We start from the raw sequence: 12,806 nt of genomic DNA, 5'->3' as shown, positions 1-12,806 counted from the left end.
GACCTTTTTTTTTTTTTTTTTTTCATCAACAATCTTTAATGGCATTGTTCACTGAATAAAAACGCAGTGAGCAAAAACGCAGCAAAAAACGCACCAAATCGCGGCAAAAACGCATGCGTTTTTGCCGCGGTTTTTTAGCCGCGGGTGCGTTTTTTAGACAAAAACGCACATAAAAACGCAGCGTGAAAAAAACGCCTAGTGCGCACATACCCTTAGGACGCAACTCTAGTCACACCCAGATCTGGTCTGGAGGTGTAGCGCACACTGCGCATGTGCGGTGTGCGTTCCACCTCCTTACTTCCTGCGTTCCACACGCAGGAAGTGATCTGTATAGTCCCACCCACACCTCCTTCAAGAACCCTCGCACGCCGGACATAGTTCACTGCACAGGAGCGCGCTAGTACTGAACGCACGTCCACCAGCGGCGAGGTGAGTAATGGCAATCGACCTTCTGTCTCTCTCTTTGTCACATGGCTTTAACCCTTATCCTCTGTTTGTTATCTACACTCCTCTTTTTTCTCTCACCATATTAGGACCTTGGCCAGAGACCCTTCCGGTGCTACCGGCAGCATTAACACTTGGCCTTCCACTTAGGTAAATACCTTGCTCCCAACCATATTTTAGTGCACTTCGTTAATATGATCATGGGCCTTTTATGACTTTTTTGTACTTCCCTAGAGGTACCTATATCTCATAGCAAGCTTTCCATAAGGCATAATCTGTGGATAACATCCCAGCAATCCTATACAGCTCCTGTGACAGTGCTATACTAGCAAGGCTGACATACAGGTACATAAGGGCGTTATATACACCTTACCTATCAGCAGAGATTTACTTAAAGACGTCTGATGTTCACTTGTCTATCACATGTTTGTTTCATTATAGCTTGATCCGTATTAGACGCTACTACTGTGTCTTCCCCAGCACTCCTAGGCTGAGTAGCTATAGCACCTGACAGGTGCCTCTTGGTACCGTATTTTTCGGACTATAAGACGCACCTGACCATAAGACGCACCCTGGTTTTTGAGGAGGAAAATAGGAAAATAAAATTTCAACCAAAAAATATGGTCATGACACACTGTTATGGGGCGAGGATCTGCTGCTGACACTGTTATGGGGGTAATGTCCCCAAATTCTCTACTAAGGTACCCCATTCTGATAAGGATCCTCCTGCCTTGTATATGATCCTGCTCATATACCCCCCATCCTGCTAATAATATACCCCCCATCCATCCTGCTCATGATATACCCCCATCCATCCTGCTCATGATATACCCCCATCCATCCTGCTCATGATATGCCCCCATCCATCCTGCTTATGATATGCCCCATCCATCCTGCTCATGATATGCCCCCATCCATCCTGCTCATGATATGCCCCCATCCATCCTGCTCATGATATGCCCCCATCCATCCTGCTTATGATATGCCCCATCCATCCTGCTCATGATATGCCCCCATCCATCCTGCTCATGATATGCCCCCATCCATCCTGCTCATGATATGCCCCCATCCATCCTGCTCATGATATGCCCCCCATCCATCCTGCTCATGATATGCCCCCATCCATCCTGCTTATGATATGCCCCATCCATCCTGCTCATGATATGCCCCCCATCCATCCTGCTCATGATATGCCCCCATCCATCCTGCTCATGATATGCCCCCATCCATCCTGCTCATGATATGCCCCCATCCATCCTGCTCATGATATGCCCCCCATCCATCCTGCTCATGATATGCCCCCATCCATCCTGCTCATGATATGCCCCCATCCATCCTGCTCATGATATGCCCCCATCCATCCTGCTCATGATATGCCCCATCCATCCTGCTCATGATATGCCCCATCCATCCTGCTTATGATATGCCCCATCCATCCTGCTTATGATATGCCCCCATCCATCCTGCTCATGATATGCCCCATCCATCCTGCTCATGATATGCCCCATCCATCCTGCTCATGATATGCCCCATCCATCCTGCTCATGATATGCCCCCATCCATCCTGCTCATGATATGCCCCCATCCATCCTGCTCATGATATGCCCCCATCCATCATGCTCAAGATCTGCCCCCATCCATCCTGCTCATGAAATGCCCCCATCCATCCTGCTCATGAAATGCCCCCATCCATCCTGCTCATGAAATGCCCCCATCCATCCTGCTCATGATATACCCCCATCCATCCTGCTCATGAAATGCCCCCATCCATCCTGCTCATGATATGCCCCCATCCATCATGCTCAAGATAAGCCCCCATCCATCCTGCTCATGAAATGCCCCCATCCATCCTGCTCATGAAATGCCCCCATCCATCCTGCTCATGAAATGCCCCCATCCATCCTGCTCATGAAATGCCCCCATCCATCCTGCTCATGAAATGCCCCCATCCATCCTGCTCATGAAATGCCCCCATCCATCCTGCTCATGAAATGACCCCATCCATCCTGCTCATGAAATGCCCCCATCCTGGTAAATGGCGTGTATCCTGTGGCACAGGAAAAAAAAAATAAACGTTTATACTTACCCTTCCTCACTCGCTGAAGCACCGATCTCTGTCTCAGCTGCAGCGCCGCTGTGTGGAGCCGTCACCGGTGTCTGCAGCATCGCGTCTTCCTGTCTGTGCCGGCGGTAAGCTGATCGATTCTGGTGGATACTAGCGTCGCGCACGGCGATGACGTCATCGCGGTGCGCGCAGCTAGTGTCCAGATCAGCTGACCGCCGGCACAGACAGGAAGACGCGATGCTGCAGGGGGGCGGCTCCACACACGGTGACGGGTGAGTGTACTGATTCACTGCACCCCGCGCTGATAATGATGCACGGGGGGCAGTGAATACAGCCGCACATGATCACTCCAGGCTGTAGTTGCCAGGGGTGATCACGGCCGGCTGCTAATTATGCACGCATTCCCCCCCCCCGCCCATCACCCCGCCCACCTGTCAGTGCCGGTTTCGCTGAGAGATGATGGGCGGGAGGATGGGCGTGCATATGTAATGAGCGGGCCCACGTGGTCACGGCAGGCTGTTACAGCCTGCTCGTGCCGCCGATGACCCGCTGCACCGCGGCACCCTCATTCCCCGCAGCCTTATAGTCAGACCATAAGACGCACCCCCCACTTTCCCCCAACATTTGGGGGGAAAAAAGTGCGTCTTATGGTCCGAAAAATACGGTATATGTTACCCTATAACGGTTTCTAAGCAACAGGTATTATACATTGTACAACACAATTATTTACTCACCATCATTAATTACCTGTATATTAGTTCCATATGATCCTTACTTTAACGTATATGCCTTTCTTTATAGTGATACACACAACAGTATAAAGTCCCTTACATTGTCCGGTCCTCTTGTTTGACGTAACTGTCACGACTATGTGTGTTCCCGGTGAGTCATGTACTACTTACGCAATTCTCATAGCCGCTTCTCCTTCTTCCTCTCCCCCCCTCTTCCACCCCCTCCTTTTTCTTCTTTTTCTCCACTTTTTCTCCTTCTTCCCTGTTCTCTATGGTCGGTCTCCCATCAGCTCTACCATGCATAGTGCCATTTTCACCTACTACACATGATTTTTATGTATGACAATCTTTCGCACCAGTGTTGTCTAATTTACTCTGACCCCCAATATGAGACATTACTGTAATTTCTTTTTTCTGTATTACAGCATTTTGTGTTCCACTTTGTGCCATTGTTACACCCAGATTGTATCCCTATGTTGCTTAAATTCTGTACTATTGTCCCTCACTCTTGTATGATATTGATTATTGTTATACTTTTACACACAGATAAGTCCAATCTGACGAAGGCTCAGGCCGAAACGTCAAATTAGCTACTTATTTTGGACAGAAGCATATATGCCTTAAAAAAATTCCTCAAAAAACAGACCAATAAAGAGTGTTTTTGCATTACTATTCATTGTGAGTTTCTGACTCAGTGTGGGAGGTTTAGTGTGCCGAGGTTATCCTCTACTATTGTCTATTATTTACCTCTGAGCACCTATATACCAGTGTAGCAGAGCTTCCTCTACAGTCCGGATGTAGAGCTGGAGGAGGCGTATGAGGAAGGCGACCTCAACTAAAGGCAGCGGATCTCCGTTGCGGCAGAACTGTTGTCCCCCATTGGGACCTACTCCATGCTTTTATGTTTTCTTCAGGAAGCGCTGAGCAGTGAAGCGCTGTTTTTGCCCTTTTTGGCACCGATACCCCAAAAGCCCTTTCCACATGAGTAATCATGAACATGGCCGAGAACTTGCAGGCCACCCACAAACTGGTGGGTTTGTAAATAATTCCGGGCTGGAGTTCCGTTAACCGCCTCCGGAGAGGCAGGTTGGAGGAAGGGCCTGCAGCAGAGCAGGCTGGGGTCCGGTCACCACCAGGACCAGTGACCATCCTCCGGGGTCAGGGGTCCCCCTGGGCGTGGGGCCCCCTGAATGACAACCGGGTGCGAGACACCGTACCCGTTCCCGCTTGGGCGACCTGAACCGTGTTCCTGTTTCTGGACTGGGGAAAAGGGGTGCTGCCCGTTTCTTAGGGGCAGCATCAAGGTTTAGGTTGTTTGGGTGGGAAAGCGGAAGAACTGGGACCCGTCCGTTGTTATTAAAAATGTTTTTTATTACCGTTAGCAACGTTTGAAGTGAAGAGCCTCCCGTAAGGGAACAATTAAAGTATGCTTAATGTTATATGTTTTTCCCATGTTAATTTATATTTTTCAGAAAAAAAATAAAAATCAGTGATGGGCGGCCCGCGGACGGTCTGAATTTAACCAAGGGGGAGTGTGACGCCCTGGACCCCCAGGGGTCACAGAATACTAACACCACACACACACCCCCTTCCCTGGGGAGGTGACACCAGTCAATCAAACCCTTGTTGCCACCCTCCAGGCTTGATGTCCACACCAGGTTGGGTGGAGCCAGGCAGTTGACCCCGCCCACCGAGGAGTTCACAGGTCTGGAGGCGGGAAAAGTAAGCAGAACAGTTCTGACAGTGAAAGTGAGAGGAGCAAAACTGTTGGTGTCTGGGTTGGAGCCCAGGCACGTTCAGCAAGGTCGGCAGACGGTGGTGGCCGTCTGCAGGAGTTGGCATAGGTCAGCGGAACCGTAAGACCAGGGTCGGGCGGTGGCCCACCGGTACCGAACCGGGGAGCAGATTGAAGCCAAGCACCAAGGCAGGGTACTCAGACCCCGACTAGGCTAGGAGCCGCCGTAAAGGTCAAATTATCTGATTGCAGTCTGGACCTCAGCGGTTCATCCCCAACCAAGTCCCGTCAGAAGGCAACAGCCCAACCCGTCCGGATAAGAGCCACCGCCATAGGCCAGAGATCCAAGGGCCAGCGCCTGCGGGCAAAACGGGCTCTCCAGACACGTACACGCTGGGGAGTGGACTACCCGTGGGAATCCATAGGAGTCAAATACACTTACACAGGTGCAGGAAAACGACAGCCACCATCAACCCGTCCGGGGAGAGTGAGAACACCGCAGCCGGCTGTGGGCCCCGTCCATCCAGCCGTTTGGTTTACCAGAGACTCTGTCCTTCTGTGTCTGAGTGAGTACAACAGTGCCATCCGGCACCGCACCTCACCGCTGCACCCGCGACCACGCTGCCTCCCTGCCTCTGCACCTGCACCTATACCTCCTCCCTACTCCCAACCGGGCCCCGGGACCAACCGCCCCTACCCACGGAGGGGTCAACACCTTAGCTGCTCTCCGCCATCGCTCCCGGGATCCCCCGTCACCAGCAGCGGTGGTGCCCACCATCACCACAACCTGTGGGTGGCGTCACGACCGACATCCCAAAAACCTCCCCCTTTTCAATCGTGGGCGAGGAGCGCTGCTCGAGTCCCGGGTCCGGCCCCGTGCTTGAGCCACCGAGGAGCAGAAGCACCGGACCCGAACGCCAGCGATCTCACCGAGCGGCCTTCCCACCCCTCTGCCCGCGACATAATCACCACATTCTCTCTCTACATACATCACCACGATTTTCTTTTTTTCCGTTCTTTTTTTTCTCTATCTTTTCTTCTGCCTTCTCCACCTTGATCTCCTCCTCCACCTTAATCCACTCCATCTGAATCTCCTCCGCCTTAATCTCTTCTACCTCTTCCTCTTCCTCACTATTACAGACATAACATAGAACACTTCAAACATAACTATATTTTTCTCTCATTGCCCTATGTGCTATGATCCGGAACCATGGAAGACCACCACAAATCATTGGCAAAAGGTGACAAGAGCATTGGCAACTAATCTGGCCGCCATCCCCTTACTAACCATCACAACTAGAAGTAGCCGAGGGGTGAACTAACATCCTGTGCACCGCGAACCCAGCCAGAGAACTAACTATCCTAAAAGGTAGGAAAGATGAATAACTCTCTGCCTCAGAAAATAGATAAGAATAGCTAGCCCCCCACATTCAAAGACTGCGGTGATATAGGAAGAACACAATACACAGATAGATGACAGGATTAGCAAAAGGTGAGGCCCCCACTGACTAAAATAGGAAAGGACAGGAAAGGGACTGATGGTGGCCAGAGAAAAACCCTGCAAAATACCAACTTCCTGATAGTACAAAAAGGCCCTCAGATCGCACGATCTGAACTCCTTCCTATACCAGGTGCCCTTGTCATACCAATGAACAGAAAACAAGAATCATAACAAAGTCAACAAGCCACAAACACATGGACCCAAAGGAGCTATACTCCACACAGAACTGCAGGGAGTTCCCCAACAATCCACTGAGGGGGAAAATCCCTGCAAGCAAATAAACTGAAACCAACCACAGCAAATGACAAACCCAGATAAACAAAAGAACCAGACAATAAATAAAGAGCAAGCACTTATCTGGGGAAGATGTGGTGTAGAGCAGGATTAAGCAGGCTGGAGATACAAAGAACAACTGATATCCGGCAACAGCCTGCAATCAGACCAGGATTTAAATAAGGAGAGATTTAGCAAAGGAAACACCCACTGCACAACACACCTGGTCCAAGTCCAAACCATTCCTGGCCACCAGAGGGAGCCTCCCAGCAGCCAAAACATAACTAACATTCACAACAGTACCCCCCCCCCCTTGAGGAGGGGTCACCGAACCCTCACCCACGCCACCGGGTCGCTCGGGATGAGCATGATGGAAGGCGCGAACCAACCTGTCCGCATGAATCTGTCATGAATGAATCAGAAGCCACAACCCAAGAGTTATCCTCCTGCCCATAACCCTTCCATTTCACAAGGTACTGAAGCGGACGCCTACTGCGACGGGAATCCAGAATTTTTTTCAACCTCATACTCCAGATCCCCTTGTACCAAAACAGGGTCAGGAGGCGCTGCTGCAGGAACTGCTGGCTCCATATGTTTCTTCAACAAGGACTTATGGAAGACATTGTGAATCTTAAATGACACAGGCAGAGTCAAACAGAAAGATACAGGGTTAATAATCTCCGAAATCTTATAAGGTCCAATAAATCTGGGCTTAAATTTAGGAGATGGAACTCTCATAGGAATATTTTTAGAGGACAACCACACCATGTCCCCTACTTTAAACCGGGGACCAACAGTCTAACGCCGGTTTGCGAACTTTTGGGCAGTTTCTTGGGACTGAAACAATTTATCCACTACCTGCCCCCAAATCTGCTGCATTCTGTTGACCACCGAATCCACCCCCGGACAGTCAGATGCCTCAAGCTGCCCTGAGAGGAACCTGGAGTGATACCCAAAATTGCAGAAAAAGGGGGACACCAACGTGGTAAAGCTAGCTCTATTGTTAAGGGCAAATTCAGCCAAAGGCAAAAACGACACCCAGTCATCCTGATCCGCAGAAACAAAACACCGTAAATAGGTCTCCAGGGTCTGGTTAGCCCTTTCAGTCTGACCGTTGGTCTGAGGATGAAACGCCGAGGAGAAAGACAGCTGAACACCCAATTTGGAGCAAAAAATCCTCCAAAACCTGGATACAAACTGCACCCCTCTGTCAGAAACAATGTTTTCGGGAATACCATGCAAACGAACAACATGTTGGAAAAACAAAGGCACCAACTCTGATGAAGACGGCAACTTAGATAAGGGAAGCAAGTGGACCATCTTGGAGAATCTGTCACAGATCACCCAAATCACAGTCATTTTCTGAGAGACGGGAAGCTCTGAAATAAAATCCATAGAGATGTGCGTCCAAGGTTTCTTAGGTACAAGCAAAGGCAATAATAGCCCACTAGAACGTGAACAACAGGACTTGGACATAGAACAAACTCCACACGACTGCACAAAACGACGGACATCTCGGGACAGGGAAGGCCACCAAAAAGAGCGTCTCACAAGATCCCGAGTACCAAAAATGCCAGGATGACCCGCCAAAACAGAGCAATGAACCTCAGAGACAACTCGGTCTCTCCATTGGTCTGGGACAAACAGTTCCCCTGTAGGACATCTCTCAGGTTTATCCCCCTGTAATTCCGCCAGTGCCAACCGCAGATCAGGCAAAATAGCCGAGAAAACTACACCATCATTCAGGATAGTAGACGGTTCGACAACCTCCAAAGAGTCCGCGCAGAAACTCCTGGAAAGGGCATCGGCCTTAACATTCTTAGTGCCCGGCAAAAAAGAGACCACAAAATTAAACCGGGTAAAAAACAAAGCCCACCTGGCCTGCCGAGGATTCAACCTCTTGGCCGATTCCAGATAGATGAGATTCTTGTGGTCCGTAAGCACCACAACTTGATGCCTAGCCCCCTCCAACCAATGCCTCCACTCTTCAAATGCCCACTTCATAGCCAATAATTCCCGGTTCCCCACATCATAATTCCGTTCAGAAGGAGCAAACTTCCGAGAGAAAATGGCATAGGGCTTAAGTATCTGAAAAACATCCTATACCAGGTGCCCTTGTCATACCAATGAACAGAAAACAAGAATCATAACAAAGTCAACAAGCCACAAACACATGGACCCAAAGGAGGTATACTCCACACAGAACTGCAGGGAGTTCCCCAACAATCCACTGAGGGGGAAAATCCCTGCAAGCAAATAAACAAACCAACCACAGCAAATGACAAACCCAGATAAACAAAAGAACCAGACAATAAATAAAGAGCAAGCACTTATCTGGTGAAGATGTGGTGTAGAGCAGGATTAAGCAGGCTGGAGATACAAAGAACAACTGATATCCGGCAACAGCCTGCAATCAGACCAGGATTTAAATAAGCAGAGAGTTAGCAAAGGAAACACCCACTGCACAACACACCTGGTCCAAGTCCAAACCATTCCTGGCCACCAGAGGGAGCCTCCCAGCAGCCAAAACATAACTAACATTCACAACACCTATGTCCCCCCTTCATTATTTCGGGGTCTTCTGGAGTTGAGAAGAATTGTGTCAGAGGTAGATCTATATTATTTGTGCTAAAACTGGGAAAAGCTAAACACAACGTTCTGTGTAACGTTCTGGATTAACTCATCGCCTTTAAATGTCTCATTACATAAATCACTAGATCAGGGGTGGGTTAATTTTCCTACGGGGCCATGTGAGAAACTGAGTGTTGCGGAAGGCAGTATTCCCAGCTGGAATACTGGGTACAGTTCTGGCCTCCCCAATTTAAGAAAGACCTCGATATATTGGAGCAAGTCCAGTGAAGAGCAACCAAGATGGTAGATGGTCTGCAAATTGTGTGATATGAAGAACGGCTAAAAGAACTAGGAATGTTTAGTTTGAAAAAGAGAAAGCTGAGAGGAGACTTAATAGCGGTCTACAAATATCTGAAAGGAAGTCACAGTGCAGAGGGAACTACCCTATTCTCATTAGCTCAAAGAAGTACAAGAAGTAATGGGATGAAACTTAAAGGAAGAAGATTCAGATTAGACATTAGGAATAACTTTGACAGTGAGGGCAGTCAGGGAGTGGAAGAGGCGACCACGGGAGGTAGTGAGGGCAGTCAGGGAGTGGAATAGGCGACCACGGGAGGTGGTGAGGGCAGTCAGGGAGTGGAACAGGCTACCACGGGAGGTGGTGAGGGCAGTCAGGGAGTGGAACAGGCTACCACGGGAGGTAGTGAGCTCTCCAGCATTAGAAATCTTGAAAGGGAGTCACGGGACCCATAACCAAGAAGGATGTGAATATTGCACGGGAGGGCAGATTGTACAATACCCTGTGACGGTCCAGGTGTGACACACATAGATACAAGTGAATGGGTCTATGGAGGGTCTCCATGTGTATAGATGGCTAATCACTATAGTCTATGGCTGTGTTGAAAAGTGTTAAGTTTGAGTTTGCAGTGTCACTGTCAAAACTCGCCGATTGGTATGGCGGCATCAGACCATGTTCACACTACAGATTCTGACACTCCAACCGTTTCTCTGGGGTTTCTGAGCTACACAGACAGGCTGATAGCTGGGGGGTATTCATAGTGATTTCCGCCACCCTGCCTGTCCGTCCTTCCCCTATCTGTTATTTATGCTAATTCTTTTATAGAATCATTTTACTAACTGACTAGAAGGACCAGTGCTGATGTCAAACCCAGGTGACCAGAAGGGGCGGGGCCTCAGCCAACATAGCTGATACCGGGAAGCAACATTTTTTTCTTTTTGCTGAGGCCCCGCCCCTTCTGGTCACATGGGTATGACATCAGCACAGTACCTTCTAGTCAGTTAGTAAAACGATTCTATAATAGAATTAGGATAAATAACAGGGGGAGGATGGACAGGTAGGGGGAGGGGATATCTCTAAATACCCACCCCTGCTATCAGCTGATCGGCAGCTGCTGCCATTCAAAAATCTGCTGATTTTACAAACTTTATTTGCTTGTATTTCAAAACCTATACATCCGAGCTGACATCCAAAGGTATGTATGTATAGAATCAGCCTGATAGCACTGGCCTTAGGTTATATAGGAAAATCCTGGTGATTGGTGCGTTTTAAGATGGTTAACAATAACTTGTAAAAGACTCCACCAGTACTAAAAAACTATCTGGTTGACATCTGAGCTCACGGCCTATTAATCATAATTAAAAAAAAAAAATGATAATTTAAAGGGCAAAAAATGACTCATCCACACGCGCATGTAATAAAGCTGCGGGAGTTCCTCTTCACATAAATTATTGAATGTGGCTGTTTTAATATATAACAAACAATCAGAACGTAACGTATTATGTCAGAATAAGAGGCTCTTCATCACAAAAAGAAACTTCCAAACTTCCCAGAAAAATGGAGAACAGATATTATTAAACTGGAATGTATTATTAATGATTTACTTCCTACAGGCCGGGTTCTGATCACTGTGTATAACCAAACCTCAAATAAACAGCAAGTGTTTTTTCCTAGAAATGCGTAGGAACAAAGCAGAAAAGCAGAGTTTACCACAAAGTAAAAATAGCTGCACACTGCTGGAGTGGAATCCATAGGAAGACATTTTTTAACAATTTTTCAAGCATTTATTTGAGCGAACAAACTGTAAAAAAAAAAAAAGTCCTTAAAAAACTGTATGCACATACCCTTACTGGCAATGCACTTTAGAAAAAAAATATAGTGCAGGTGAAATCCCAGTGGCGTAACTTGAAACTCGTGGGCCCCAATGTAAAATCTCCAACATGGCTTCCTTGACAATTTCTTCATAGCCAAACTTTTATTTTTGTCATGCGTTATAATAAGGTGTCCGGGGATCGGGGCTCCTAGATTGGCCTTCAGGTTTAGGGGCTCTTGCTTTCCCTTAATCCAGAGATACTTTTGATGGTGAAGACGTCTGGGCTCCCAGCCTAGTCCTGCTCTAATACCCTCTCTCCTCCATCCTTGGAGTGATTAATCCCACACAAAGAGAGAGACTGGGGAAACCAAAACTCTGTCTGTGATTTTTCCTGAAGAAGGAGAATTTTGTCTAAGAAACGCGTAGAAATAAATCACCGTTCAAATCAACACGACTGGTTGGTGCTTTCACGGCAGCGCAGGTTTTAACCATTTCTTCTCCATCCTGAAAACAAACATTTGGCAGAAAAGTAATGTGAATATAGTCTCTGTACACATTAGACTAATGTTGGCTGAACCCGCCGATATTAACTCTTAAGGCTGCTTTACACACAATGATATCGCTAGCGATCTCGTTAGCGATGTGACATGCCCAGATCGTTGTTACGATTTGCCGAGATCGCTCACACGTCGTTTTGTAGAGGGCACACGTACACATCTCACAAACGACACTACATCGTTCAGCGATATATTGTTTCACCAAGGTAGTCGTGTGGATGTTGTTCGTCGTTGGCAAAGTGTCAAACGTAGCAATATGTCTGCTGCGTTCCAAACGACTAACAATATTTTGAAACTGAACGATGTGTCAACGAGTAACGATTTTCACCCTATTTGCGAGTCGCACGTAGGTGTCACACGCAACGACGTCGCTAACGATGACGGAAGTGCGTCACGAAAACCGTGACCCCGACGACATATCGTCAGATACATCGTAGTGTGTAAAGCGGCCTTTAGTCTAATGTGTATAAGGGTTCCGGCCACCTGATGGTCAAGAGAGATGTTGATCGTGTATGCTTGATTTCAGACTGACAATCACATTATTCTCCCAGAGTTAGGCCTCTGGCCGATGTGTCAATCGTCAGCTTTCTCAGAAAGAACACGAGAGCGGTCGGCCAAATGAGCTCTCCTCCTGTGTAAAGGAGAATTGGGTGAAATGAATGTCGGCCAAACAAGCACTCCTGTATATGAGAGAGTTGGGGGAGATGGCTGTCAGCCAAACAAGCACTCCTGTGTATGAGAGAGTTGGGGGAGATGGCTTTTGGTCAAACGAGCACTAATTTGTATGGGAGAGTCAGGTGAGATGGCTATTGGCCAAA

Source organism: Anomaloglossus baeobatrachus, unplaced genomic scaffold (genome assembly GCF_048569485.1).
Source record: "Anomaloglossus baeobatrachus isolate aAnoBae1 unplaced genomic scaffold, aAnoBae1.hap1 Scaffold_2756, whole genome shotgun sequence".
In the NCBI taxonomy this organism is placed as follows: domain Eukaryota; kingdom Metazoa; phylum Chordata; class Amphibia; order Anura; family Aromobatidae; genus Anomaloglossus; species Anomaloglossus baeobatrachus.
The sequence above is the reverse complement of the archived record's forward strand: the minus strand, read 5'-3'. Positions refer to the sequence as shown.